Genomic DNA, 13708 nt, shown 5'->3' with positions numbered 1-13708 from the left:
TAAGGATAGAGATTTATGTTATTTAATTATTTCTCCGAGAAATTTTATACTGTTTTATATTTGTTTTAAGTTCCAGACGAAAATACTTCTCCAAGTCAATGTCGAAAGCGTAGATTTTTCGAGCCCCGTCATGTGAGTGAAATATCGGAATTAGATTTTGCAACACCCAAAAGGGCTAACAGAACCATTTCTTTGATAAAAAATACTGATCAGAAAAGAAGAGAAAAAATAAGACAGCTACAGAGGCAAACAAGGAATCTCGAAAGAAAAATTAAATCTTTGAAAGATTTAGTAAATCATCTTAAGGAGAACCGTATGTTAACTGATGAAAGTGGTGATGCTCTGATGGTATAGTATATTCTAACTAATATGAATTGTATAAATATAAAATTGTATATATTTTACACAAATGTTATCGACGACGAATTTTATTCATAATATTGTTTATTGATATTTACATGATAGTGTGTTTATTATCTAAGATTTGAAACAATTGTATATATATTTTCTTTCAACTTTTATTGACGGGTTTCGGTACAATATTTTCATTAATATTAATTAATTCACTTATCAATAATTACACGTGACGTGTTTTTTTTTTTTCATTTTTAAATGGAAAGATCGCAAAATGAAAAAAAATCTCAAAGTTTTTTTTCGGTCATATACTTCATAATATTTCTTTCTACGTAGAGTATGATGTCAGAAGATATAACAAGTATAACAAGTATGAAAGTTAAAGATGGAAGAGGATACACACCGCAAGTTCGTTCGTTTGCATTATCTTTACATTTTTATTCGCCCAAGGCTTACAAATACGTTCGAGAAAAATTCAATAAACATTTACCATCTGTGTCAACTATAAAATCGTGGTACAGAGTAGTGGATGGCTCACCTGGGTTTACAGATGAATCGTTTAAAGCTATTGAATTGCGATGCAAAGAGAAGAGTGGCATAGTTAATTTGGTTCTGGATGAAATGTCAATAAAAGAAGAAATAATTTATGACAAAAAAGAATTTCACGGAGGTATAAACTTCGGGACAATACAAAATACAGACTCCGCTTACTCTGATAACGACAATCCGATCACAGCAAAAAATGCATTGGTTTTAATGGCTGTTTCCTTGAATGAAAACTGGAAAATTCCAATTGTTTATTTTTTAGTTAGATCATTGAATGCTGAAGAGCGCGCAAGTATTTTGAGATTGGCATTCGAATTATTACAAAAAGCTAATTGCAAAGTTTACTCAATAACTTTCGATGGAGCTGCATCGAATATAAGTATGTGCAATTCTTTAGGTGCTAATTTGAATTTTGGACCGAATTTTAAACCTTACTTTACAAATCCGGCGACATCTAAAAAATGTTACATATTTTATGATTTTTGTCACATGATTAAATTAATTCGGAATACTTTAGGAGATCACAAAATAATAAAAACTGTTGACAATAAATCTATTTCATGGTCATACATAGAGAAATTGCACGATTTACAATGCAAAGAAGGATTAAGAGTAGCAAATAAGTTAACTAAAAAACACGTTCATTATCAAAATAACAAAATGAATGTTAAATTAGCCATACAAACACTTAGCGAAAGTGTCTCAAAAGCTTTAAACTTTTTACAAATGATAGATGATACAGAAATCCAAAAAGACTTTCAAGACAGTTCAGAAACAGCTTTATTTTGCTTAAATTTTAACAATATGGGTAATATGCTAAATTGTAAAAATAAATTTTCTAAAGGAGAATTTAATACCCCGCTGACTGATGATACCTATTCCAAAATGAAAGAGCATGCTCTGAAATTTGAAAACTATATTATTAATGTATGTAATGACAAGGGGACACCTTTAATTAATTCTCAACGAAAAACTGGATTCATTGGAATGATTATAGCTTTAAGGAATATATTTCCTCTTTATGATACATTAAAACAGGAAGGGATGAGTTATTTATTAACTTATAAGTTGTCTCAGGATTATATTGAAACATTTTTTAGCGTCATCAGAAGTCGTGGAGGTTTCAATAATAATCCAAATGTTTTACAATTTAAAAGTGCGTATAAGCGTTTATTAGTAAAGCACGAATTAAAACAATTCGAAAATGGTAATTGTGCTTTTGACAATGTAGATATTTTACATGTATCATCTAACACTAAAAATTGTCACGATCAAATTGGGCATGCAGATTTGCTTCGAGCTACTGAAAATCCTGATATTTCAGATCATGATTATATTCGTTATTGTTGGGAACTAACGCCATTCGTCGAAAATATCGTTTTGTACATAGCTGGTTATGTTTCACACAGAGTTTCTAAAATCATATTCTGTTCTGTATGCCAAAACCAGTTAATTTCAGATGAATCACGAGAAACCATGCCTCTATTATCTCTAATAAAAAATAGAGGACCATTTAAAATACCATCAAAAGATGTTATTAGTATTTGTAAGATTTCAGAAAAAATAATTAGACAATATTCGCATGAATTACTAAACAAAAATATTAAAACTACTGTTACAAATCAAATATGTCAAAAAATTGGAATAATGTTTGATAATAAAGAGATGAACGAACATGTTTTACTCCAAAATTTTTCTGATAATCATCGTCATCAGTTATGTAAATGGATTATTGAAGTATATTTAAACACGAGATTTTTCTACGAAGCTAAAAAATTGTCGGTTAAAGATAATTATGTTCGGCAAAAGTATAATAAACTCATTTTATTTCATAATCAATGAAAAATTAACAAACTACATTATATAATTTTTTGTGTTTAATAAAATTGTATTAGCTGAATTTATTCTTATTTCCAATTTTACTAATATTGTTACGTCCAAGTACTTGATATATCTTTATGAACTTGTCATTTTTCAGAAGCATTTGCGAAAAACAAAAGGAATATGAACAAGGTTTGTTTGATTCTATTTTTTAAGAATACTTCTAGAATTTAATAAAAATAAATTACTTTTTTACATTCTTCCAATCAATAAGAACTTGAATATTTATTATCATTTTATATTATCATTTATATTTCAAGAAAAAAAATTTTTTCTTTAAAAATCATAAAAAAATTATTGCCACGATATATCTTATTTGAATAACTCGCCTTTTTCCCCTCTGCGCACAAAAGAATGCGCAAAACTGAGTTGGGTCCACGGAGGATAGAGAAAGTGATATCATCTGTTTCACTTTATCGAAACAGCTTCCACTTATAGAAACTGTCCATATAGGAGTATTACATATATGGTATATATAGATACACTCGGCTGCTCGAGCAAGTGGTTGCCAATCGCATCCTTGTCCCCGCTCGCACAGTTTCCGGGAATGCAAGAATTGGGATTTTTTTTGTTTCAGTTATCAATGTCAGCGAATAAAAGTATCTCCAGATTTGATAAATCTTGGATTCAATTAGCGGACGCTGAACCAAATTAATTAACTATTCTCAGTCCGAATACTTTTTTTTTTTTATAATATATCTTATTTTTTTATTGATACGAAAATATGTGACGCCTGGTGTTCTCGAATATTTGTACACGCAGTCTATGGAAAAATATACGAAGTCAGCTCGATAACATTTATGCAAAATGTGCAATGGGCAAGTGGTTGGGGGAATTTTTTTTTTTCTCGAACTGAATCTTTCAGAGAAGCATTAGCGAATTCCAAGCGAGCTCCATAAACATATCGAGCAAACGCGCACTCACGGACGTAGCTGTGGTGTGGCTAAGTGGATACCACATGAGGATGAATTATCAATCACAGGTTTTTGCGCGAAGTTTTCCTGTATTTAAGTTAATTACTGCTGCCTTTGCTATAATACTGCATTCAAGTCTTAAACAAAACACTAAAAAATAAGTTAACCACTTAATGTAAAACAAAATGTTAGATTGAGCTTAAAATTTAAGCCGGAGTTACATAAACTAAGATAATTACAAGTGCAACATTGTAAATATTGTACATTTATTGTTCATCCAAATAAATATGGTTTCCTCCTCAAAGAAAAAAAAAACATGAGGATGGAGTGATGCGGGACACAGGATCGATCGCAGTTCACTCTTTTTATTTTTATTTTTTTTTTAAATTCAATCCCGGCTTTTGTTTTTGTATTTTCGGAGAGGAAAAACAAATGAAAGAAAGAAAATTTCCAGAGCCGGTCGATTTTTTCCTTCTTTCCTTTTGCTTTTTTTTTACTGAACCCACCCTTTTTGTAGTGGGGGTAACCCAGAAGAGAACAAATAATTGAAACAAATAAAATTCCGAGAGTGAATCGATTTGTTCCCCGTTTTTGGCGCCTCGTTTTTAATACGGAAAAGTTTTGACAGTAATGAAAAATAGAGATTACTAAAAACAAATGTATTGTTTTTTAATCACACCGGCCCACAAAAACAAAAAAAAAATTTCAGTGGTGGCTAAAGAAATCTGCAAAAAATTCCGACACTGTTCTAAGTCGATTGAAACCGTGGTTGCAACATCATACCAAACAATTATCAAAAGCGAAGAGGGTGAGGTACATGGGTTGCAAATTTGACGTGGAATGCCCAATTTCCAATGTATATCTATTAGGATGGTCGTTAAACGGATTTTTCACGTTAATGGCTTCGAATATAAAAAACCATCTCTAATTTTTTCAGATTTTCATTTCGAGCTCTTAGTGGCCTTATGTGATTTTTTTCTCAATTAGAAAAAAAGGTAATTTTATGATATCCGGAATCTCGCCTATTGACAGTGATCTCAGATAGGAAATATCCTCAGGATTAGGGAAAAAATAATTGAAGAAATCCCACCTGTGCGCAAAATTGTTAAGAATCGATTTGAATACCAAAAAATTGAGGAAATTTGGAAATTGAGGAAAATGTTTTCCCAAAAAAAAAAAAAAGTTAAAATGATCGAAAATGTGTACTATATTCTTGGGCACTAGAATGGAATTCCCCACACATCTCCGAAAATACAAAAACAAAAGCCGGGATTGAATTTAAAAAAAAAATAAAAATAAAAAGCGTGAACTGCGATCGATCCTGTGTCCCGCATCACTCCATCCTCATGTTTTTTTTTTCTTTGAGGAGGAAACCATATTTATTTGGATGAACAATAAATGTACAATATTTACAATGTTGCACTTGCAATTATCTTAGTTTATGTAACTCCGGCTCAAATTTTAAGCTCAATCTAACATTTTGTTCTACATTAAGTGGTTAACTTATTTTTTAGTGTTTTGTTTAAGACTTGAATGCAGTATTATAGCAAAGGCTATAACTATAGTAATTAACTTGAATACAGGAAAACTTCGCGCAAAAACCTGTGATTGATAATTCATCCTCATGTGGTATCCACTTAGCCACACCACAGCTACGTCCGTGAGTGCGCGTTTGCTCGATATGTTTATGGAGCTCGCTTGGAATTCGCTAATGCTTCTCTGAAAGATTCAGTTCGAGAAAAAAAAAAATTCCCCCAACCACTTGCCCATTGCACATTTTGCATAAATGTTATCGAGCTGACTTCGTATATTTTTCCATAGACTGCGTGTACAAATATTCGAGAACACCAGGCGTCACATATTTTCGTATCAATAAAAAAATAAGATATATTATAAAAAAAAAAGTATTCGGACTGAGAATAGTTAATTAATTTGATTCAGCGTCCGCTAATTGAATCCAAGATTTATCAAATCTGGAGATACTTTTATTCGCTGACATTGATAACTGAAACAAAAAAAATCCCAATTCTTGCATTCCTGGAAACTGTGCGAGCGGGGACAAGGATGCGATTGGCAACCACTTGCTCGAGCAGCCGAGTGTATCTATATATACACGATTGTGAGCCACCTTCGGTGCATGGCCGCCTGGTGTCAGGTCGGAAATGGGCCACCTTCGGTGCGTGGCCGCCTAGGTGTCACGTCGACGCTCCAACTTAGCTGGTATCACGAAAAGCCGAGCGTTGGAGATCTCCCTACTCATCTCTGGTTTGTGCTCCCAGCAAGTATGCTGGGCAAGAGATACGGTAGAAGGCTGGTATCCACAACTGTGTTCAGTTCGACTCATCAACCTCGATTTCCAAGCACCCGGTCATTCAAGATATACAGTCTCTCATTATATCCTCCCGTTGCGGAACCTGCAAACGCTTTGTTGGTACTGAAGGTGATTCGCTTACGTGTACTCGTGACTGTGGTGAGTTTCTACCAGCGTGCATGCGTTGCTGATGAATATCGGCATGACCCAACTAGTGCTCTTGCCTTGTTTTGCTATACTTGATAAATCGTTCAGTAAATTAAATCAAGTGTACTATTGCGGTTACTATCCCTCACCACCCTGTACCAAAAACAATTACAGCAAAACGCTAGACTATTATTTCAATACCAACAAATTCCTAACTCAGAAAATATTTTTCTTTTTGCAGAACGGTTTTGGGTGGTCCTATTTGAGGGTAAGTAAGACTTATTTCTCAAGTTCCATTGAAATTGGTAAAATCAAAGGAAATTCGGTTGTGTAACGGCCTGAAAATTATCGAAAAAATAATAAGTAGAAACCAAGAAATAAGTAAGATCACAAATAATCAAAAATATTTCAACTTTGAAGATGTAAGAAAGGCTCTTTGTCTGACTAATGTAGCAATCTATGGTCATGCAGAAGACATTACATGCACAGATTTCTGTCAAATTACGGTATAGTTTCAGTTTTATAATATCAAAATCAAGTGATTAGCGGAGGAGTAAGGGGGCAAAGGAAAGAAACGTATACTACACAAAACGTAAAGAAAACCTTAGACTGAACATAGAATCAATAAACTCAGAAAAATGTCCTTTAGGCAGTGTTCAAATATTGCGTAACATTTTTCTCGGTGTTTTCTGCCCTCTCCCAAATAATGTTCCGTAATATTTAAGAGCTTACTCAAATATTCGACACACTCGTTACGAAATATTCTATATAATAATCAATGAAGGCCCCTTGTCCAAAATTTGCTGAATAAACTTTTTTCTTACTTACTTAGGACATTTATTTAGGTTTACCCATCACTCTTCGGCCAATGTATGCAATGAATAACAACTGGACACAAATTAGTTGGACGGAAAATATTCAAAACATCTTAACGTCGGGGAAAACAACTAAAAGATATCTCATTTGCACTTCTGAGTTGAGAAATTTTTGCTATATGTACAAAATAGTTTGAGTACATGTTTTGGGTACTTATATGTCAATTCTGAAAATTACTCATGGTAACACAGTTTTGATTATCATGACTGAACAACAATTTCGCACGTAAACTCATGCTACTTGATCGTTGTCGGAGTTTGCGTAATGAAAATAAAAAATGTTGTCGGTTCGAATAAGTATTCAGATATTTTTCAACTTATACCCAATTATTTCTGTACCAAATACCCTTTCATTGATTGATGGGTTTGAATTTGATGAAATTCTACTACACGAACGTTCAGTCAACGCTCCTAAGCAGTATTTTTTCCCAATCCACATACGTTTAAGCCCACCCGTTGCACTCTGTTATTTTTCATTGAAAAATTTATTCACATGTGTGATAAACTTAATCCATAAAAACGAAATCGGGAGGCTGAACGTGATAGAAGAATAAGTTGGGTAGCAAATATTTTTTGGAATTCGCTGTCCGATATTCTTCGGGGAACAAAATTTTTTTTTGCGATTTCATATCCGATACTAGAGAATTTTGTGAAATATTTGCGGAGCAGCTTTCATGCGACTCATTTTCCATGAAATCGCGGTGATTCTTCGAATGAATTTCTTTTCATATCTCGATTCACAGGACAAGAGAAAAAATAGGATAAGGAAATTAAAGAAACCTAGATGCAAGCTCGCGCGCGCGCGTGCGTGTTTGTGCGAAAATTACGAATTTGGCAATCGAAAACGTTAACCATTGCGTGTTCCGCGGACTTGGCTGTAGTGAGATCTGCATGAAATTCGCGGCTTTTGAGGTTTGATGCTTCGAGGTTTAGTCGGAAAACGACGGAGAGAGGACACCTATATTTGACTAGTTCTAACAATCTTGCGAAAATCGTGTCCTCGCTCATTTTCATACTAATTAACCATGTACTGTGAATCTTATATTTTTTTGCAGTTACTGTAGGATTATATATAGTTATTCTACACATTATTTCAAGCTTCTTGTTGAGCAATGGAATGAAACTACCAGCCAAGTAGCCCAAAAGTCATTCCCTCATCACTGCTTTGTCTGGAAGCCCTAAATTATATATTCTAGTAATATCGCATGTTCGTGACAGCGTGGTTCTTTGATTTAGAAAAACTGTGTTTTGTTATACATATTCCTTTTTTCGAGTCAAATTTATGGATTCATACTGAGATTCTTCTTTTGCTTCTGTCCGAGAAAATAAAAATCATTTCCGCGTATTTTGCAAATAGTTATAGCATATTTAAAATGTTTTTTAGACAATTGATTGTGAAAAATGATGAATTGAAAAGTGTGAACAAAAATTCAGAGGAAAAATTTCATAAATATGGTATATAAAACAGCTCTGGATCAGAAGAACGGCGGACCGACTGGGTCACTCTCGTTTCCTACTTCACCGCCAGTCGGTCAAGTTCCCTGCGCAGGGTAAGCCTTACCGACGGAAGTGTTATCGACAAAAGTGTGACCATGCATGGCGCCTCCTGTATTTCCGCTCCATTCTACCGACGGGGAGTCTGCCTTACCGGTGCAGATGTAACTGATAAGAGTGTGATCATAGACAGCGCCACTCAGAACATAGGCTGATCTTACATATGAAGAGTTTGACGATGAGATTATTTGATATCGGATGAGCTGACATTCTAAATTTTTCCAAGATGAGCAGGCATTTTGAATTTTCGTGGATATATGGGCAGTCATTTTGAATTTTGATGTTAGATAGTTGACATTTTCTTACCGACAGAACTGTTTACCACAGATAGCACCACCTTCATCAATCACTGCCTTACGGGTGGCAGTAATATCGATAGGAGCACTACCATAAACGGCTCCATCGTCGCTGTTTTACCAGCAAGGTCAGTTGAGTTTCCAATGACCGCCGCCAGCTAGCGTTACCCCTGCCTCAACGACAGTTGGTGCTACCGACGGGGTCCCTTTTATCGATCAGTCGTTGTTTTATCATTCGGATCTGTTTTACTGCCAACGCTCGCAATAAGCTGGAATTGCCTCTACCCTTACCGACAGTTTTCGATACTCGTAAAAGCGTTACCATCGGCTTGTCGTTGATGGCGCCTTTTTCATCGATCAATCGTTGTTTCATCAATCGAATCTGCTTTGTTCTCAAGCCACAAGACGGCTGCCTCTACGGGGTGATGGCGGTAGAGAGCAATACGAAGTTTCAAAATAACGGTCAAATACTTTGAATATATGTTTTGACTCATCATAGTATCAATCATTTATTTATTTCTTATTATTCATTTATTGATTTATCACTTCTCCAAACTTTACATGGAATTCACGGCGAGTCGTGTTCGATAGACATCATGTTGGGGTAAGTGTCACCTAATTCTAAGATTGATTTATACCAATTTCTTCACCATACCGTTGATTGGACTCTCGACGATGCAATCACTTATAATCACAACCCTATGTGATCACTCATGATCAATACCCTGATTATAGCAGATCACTCTTCATGAAACGCCGCGACAAAACGTAAAATTTCCTCTCCGATGGCAGATTCGTGTAAATCAATGTTAGCGAGAGACTGATGTGGCAGCTTTGTTAGTTTTTGCCGATCGTAAACATAGGCCCGCTGCGGTAGGATCTCAGGTACAATCCCTTGCCTTACGCAGTCACCCTCATTGCTGTGTTATGTTGCTTTACATCCGTCGAGCTGGTACCTACGCTTTAGCTATAGCTGAAGTACCACCTTGTTAAAGCCACCTAGAACAGCCAGAATTGGAACGTGATATAACACAAGGCGCACGCGGTTTCTCTAGTATCCAACGCACAGCATCTTTGGCACTCTGAATCAGCCGCAAAAGCTCCCAAAACTACTTCTTCGTTAATACCCCGTCTCACAGGGCATTGCGTATGCTTCGTGCCTCTCTTTACAGAGCCCGTGACCCGAAGACGTTGCTCGCATTGTATGAATGCCTTCGCAGATAAAGTGATTCTGTCTGGGAATCTCGGCGCATAGTGCCTCACGGCCGCTCTTCCACTCGAACGGCATTCACCATAAATGAAAGCAGGTCAACGTACTCGTCGACGGAATAATTTGCAATATTTTGGGAGATTTTCAGGAAAGGGTGGAAAAAAAAACGAAAAATCGATTGCACCAGTTCTTACGCATAAGCTAAATGGCTCAAATTTTGAGAGGTTATTTTGAGGTCCCAAACAGGCATTTCATCGGGTAGCGTTAAGAAAAATCCAAAATTTTTTTTCCGAAACACTCTTATACATATATATAGGGTGAGTTTTCTCCGGGGTCTGATCTGAGAGGAGCTTGGATGTGCTGAGATTCTACTTTCTTCTATTCATAATGGTCTGCTTCAGAATAATAGTGTGTGATTGTAGAAATATCTTGATCCCCAAATCTGTTCAAGCCCACACGTGTAGCACACATCCAAGATAAAGTTTACTCGCATGAGGGATTGTTTTGATAACGGGATATAAGCATTGACACAAACACCTTGACATTTACCAGTCCTTCACAGTCTTTTCAAGCACGATCACAGCGATATTTCACACCAAAATATTGCAAGTTATTTCGTCGACGAGTACGTTGACCTTCTTTCATTTATGGTGAATGCCGTTCGAGTGGAAGAGCGGCCGTGAGGCACTATGCGCCGAGATTCCCAGACAGAATCACTTTATCTGCGAAGGCATTCATACAATGCGAGCAACGTCTTCGGGTCACGGGCTCTGTAAAGAGAGGCACGAAGCATACGCAATGCCCTGTGAGACGGGGTATTAACGAAGAAGTAGTTTTGGGAGCTTTTGCGGCTGATCCAGAGTGCCAAAGATGCTGTGCGTTGGATACTAGAGAAACCGCGTGCGCCTTGTGTTATATCACGTTCCAATTCTGGCTGTTCTAGGTGGCTTTAACAAGGTGGTACTTCAGCTATAGCTAAAGCGTAGGTACCAGCTCGACGGATGTAAAGCAACATAACACAGCAATGAGGGTGACTGCGTAAGGCAAGGGATTGTACCTGAGATCCTACCGCAGCGGGCCTATGTTTACGATCGGCAAAAACTAACAAAGCTGCCACATCAGTCTCTCGCTAACATTGATTTACACGAATCTGCCATCGGAGAGGAAATTTTACGTTTTGTCGCGGCGTTTCATGAAGAGTGATCTGCTATAATCAGGGTATTGATCATGAGTGATCACATAGGGTTGTGATTATAAGTGATTGCATCGTCGAGAGTCCAATCAACGGTATGGTGAAGAAATTGGTATAAATCAATCTTAGAATTAGGTGGCACTTACCCCAACATGATGTCTATCGAACACGACTCGCCGTGAATTCCATGTAAAGTTTGGAGAAGTGATAAATCAATAAATGAATAATAAGAAATAAATAAATGATTGATACTATGATGAGTCAAAACATATATTCAAAGTATTTGACCGTTATTTTGAAACTTCGTATTGCTCTCTACCGCCATCACCCCGTAGAGGCAGCCGTCTTGTGGCTTGAGAACAAAGCAGATTCGATTGATGAAACAACGATTGATCGATGAAAAAGGCGCCATCAACGACAAGCCGATGGTAACGCTTTCACGAGTATCGAAAACTGTCGGTAAGGGTAGAGGCAATTCCAGCTTATTGCGAGCGTTGGCAGTAAAACAGATCCGAATGATAAAACAACGACTGATCGATAAAAGGGACCCCGTCGGTAGCACCAACTGTCGTTGAGGCAGGGGTAACGCTAGCTGGCGGCGGTCATTGGAAACTAAACTGACCTTGCTGGTAAAACAGCGACGATGGAGCCGTTTATGGTAGTGCTCCTATCGATATTACTGCCACCGGTAAGGCAGTGATTGATGAAGGTGGTGCTATCTGTGGTAAACAGTTCTGTCGGTAAGAAAATGTCAACTATCTAACATCAAAATTCAAAATGACTGCCCATATATCCACGAAAATTCAAAATGCCTGCTCATCTTGGAAAAATTTAGAATGTCAGCTCATCCGATATCAAATAATCTGACTGTCAAACTCTTCATATGTGAGATCAGCCTATGTTCTGAGTGGCGCTGTCTGCGATCACACTCTGATCAGTTACATCTGCACCGGTAAGGCAGACTCGCCGTCGGTAGAATGGAGCGGAAATACGGGAGGCACCATGCATGGTCACACTTTTGTTGATAACACTTATGTCGGTAAATCTTACCCTGCGCAGGGAACTTCACCGACTGGCGGTGAAGTAGGAAACGAGAGTGACCCTGTCGGTCCGCCGTTCTTCTGATCAAGAGCTGTTATATATATCTTACTATTGTAATTGTACTTTAGAATTGGAAAAATGATTCAAGAAATCAATTAATCAATTGGAGATGCGGTTTATAATATAATGGCTTCATTTGCAAACATGAAAACAAAAAAAACGATATAATAAATCGAAGAAATAATCAAAAAAAAGTGTAGTTGTCAGCTCCGACGCACGACTGGAGTTTACTCCTTACGAACGATCATTATGATATGTATCGAATGGGAAAAGAGGATAAATGAACGCATCTTCCAAAATGATGAGAGAAACAAACATATATCTGTAGTTATTCGGATTATTTCAACTTTAATCACTTGATGATTTGTTCAATAGTACATAAAAATACACGTATCAATGCATAGAAGCACAAGAAAACTTTAAACTCAAAACATTAAAAGTTGATGGTGAGGTTGCTCCTTGTGTACGTTGTATGGATACAATAAATGCTACCATATATATTTATTATACAGCATGCATACCCTGTACTCGGCTGCAGTATACAAGTTGCGGCAGAACTTCGTAAACGCAGGCACACAACACACACGTACAAACATACGCACACATTCAACTCTCAGATCAGAGATAGTGAACTATACAGTGAGACTACGAAGCATCGCACAAAGAGGAGACCCTGAGTATAGGATACGCTGTGTAATGTATTTCATCTCATTCTTTTGCACGTTCAATCCTACAGATATATATGTTTGTCTCTTTCTATAACGCCTCAAGTTCTCGTATTACACTTGATTTTACTCCTTTTTAAATTTTCGTACCGAGCCTTATAATTCAAATCGTTTCTTAACCCTTTTGGTACGGACGCATTCTACGTCGCGCCGTCCCCGCTGACCGAGCAGTCGCGGCAAGCGGCCGTATCATGGTCACCGCTCGTACAGAGCGAGCTTCAGGCGTTGGGTGACTATAGTCACCGCTCGTACAGTGCGAGCGTCAGGCGTTGGGTGACTATAGTCACCGCTCGGACAGAGCGAGCGTCGGGCGTTGGGTGACTATAGTCACCGCTCGGGCCGAACGGGTCAAGGAGCAAACTCCAAAAAAAAAAAAATATAAATGAAATGAAACATGATAAGCTAGTTCAAGACCCACATGCGTACAGCCCAACCTGAGAAAGGGGTTCTTGTCACGGCGAACGAAAATTCAAGTTTTAACTTCTCATTTACACGTTAGAAGTAAGGAATCTGAACGTGGTATCTACGAAATAATTGAAATTGATAAATGTAATTGAGTATGCCTACGAAATCTTAGATTATTTAACGTCAACGGCAGAAAT

General features: G+C 37.0%; 1 protein-coding gene across 2 annotated transcripts in view; it reads left to right on the top strand.

Annotated features, from left to right (window-relative positions):
- LOC138190738 (two pore potassium channel protein sup-9-like) overlaps positions 1-13708 on the top strand; it is a 1051447-nt gene that overhangs the window by 464691 nt on the left and 573048 nt on the right. For both annotated transcript variants that reach the window (XM_069134932.1, XM_069134924.1), the window contains exon 4: positions 6395-6421. The gene's annotated coding sequence lies outside the window, so the exon portion shown is untranslated. The remainder of the gene's footprint in view (positions 1-6394; positions 6422-13708) is intronic.

The sequence above is a fragment of the Neodiprion pinetum genome, chromosome 1, assembly GCF_021155775.2.
Source record: "Neodiprion pinetum isolate iyNeoPine1 chromosome 1, iyNeoPine1.2, whole genome shotgun sequence".
NCBI classification, from domain to species: Eukaryota; Metazoa; Arthropoda; class Insecta; order Hymenoptera; family Diprionidae; genus Neodiprion; species Neodiprion pinetum.
The sequence above is the reverse complement of the archived record's forward strand: the minus strand, read 5'-3'. Positions and strand labels throughout refer to the sequence as shown.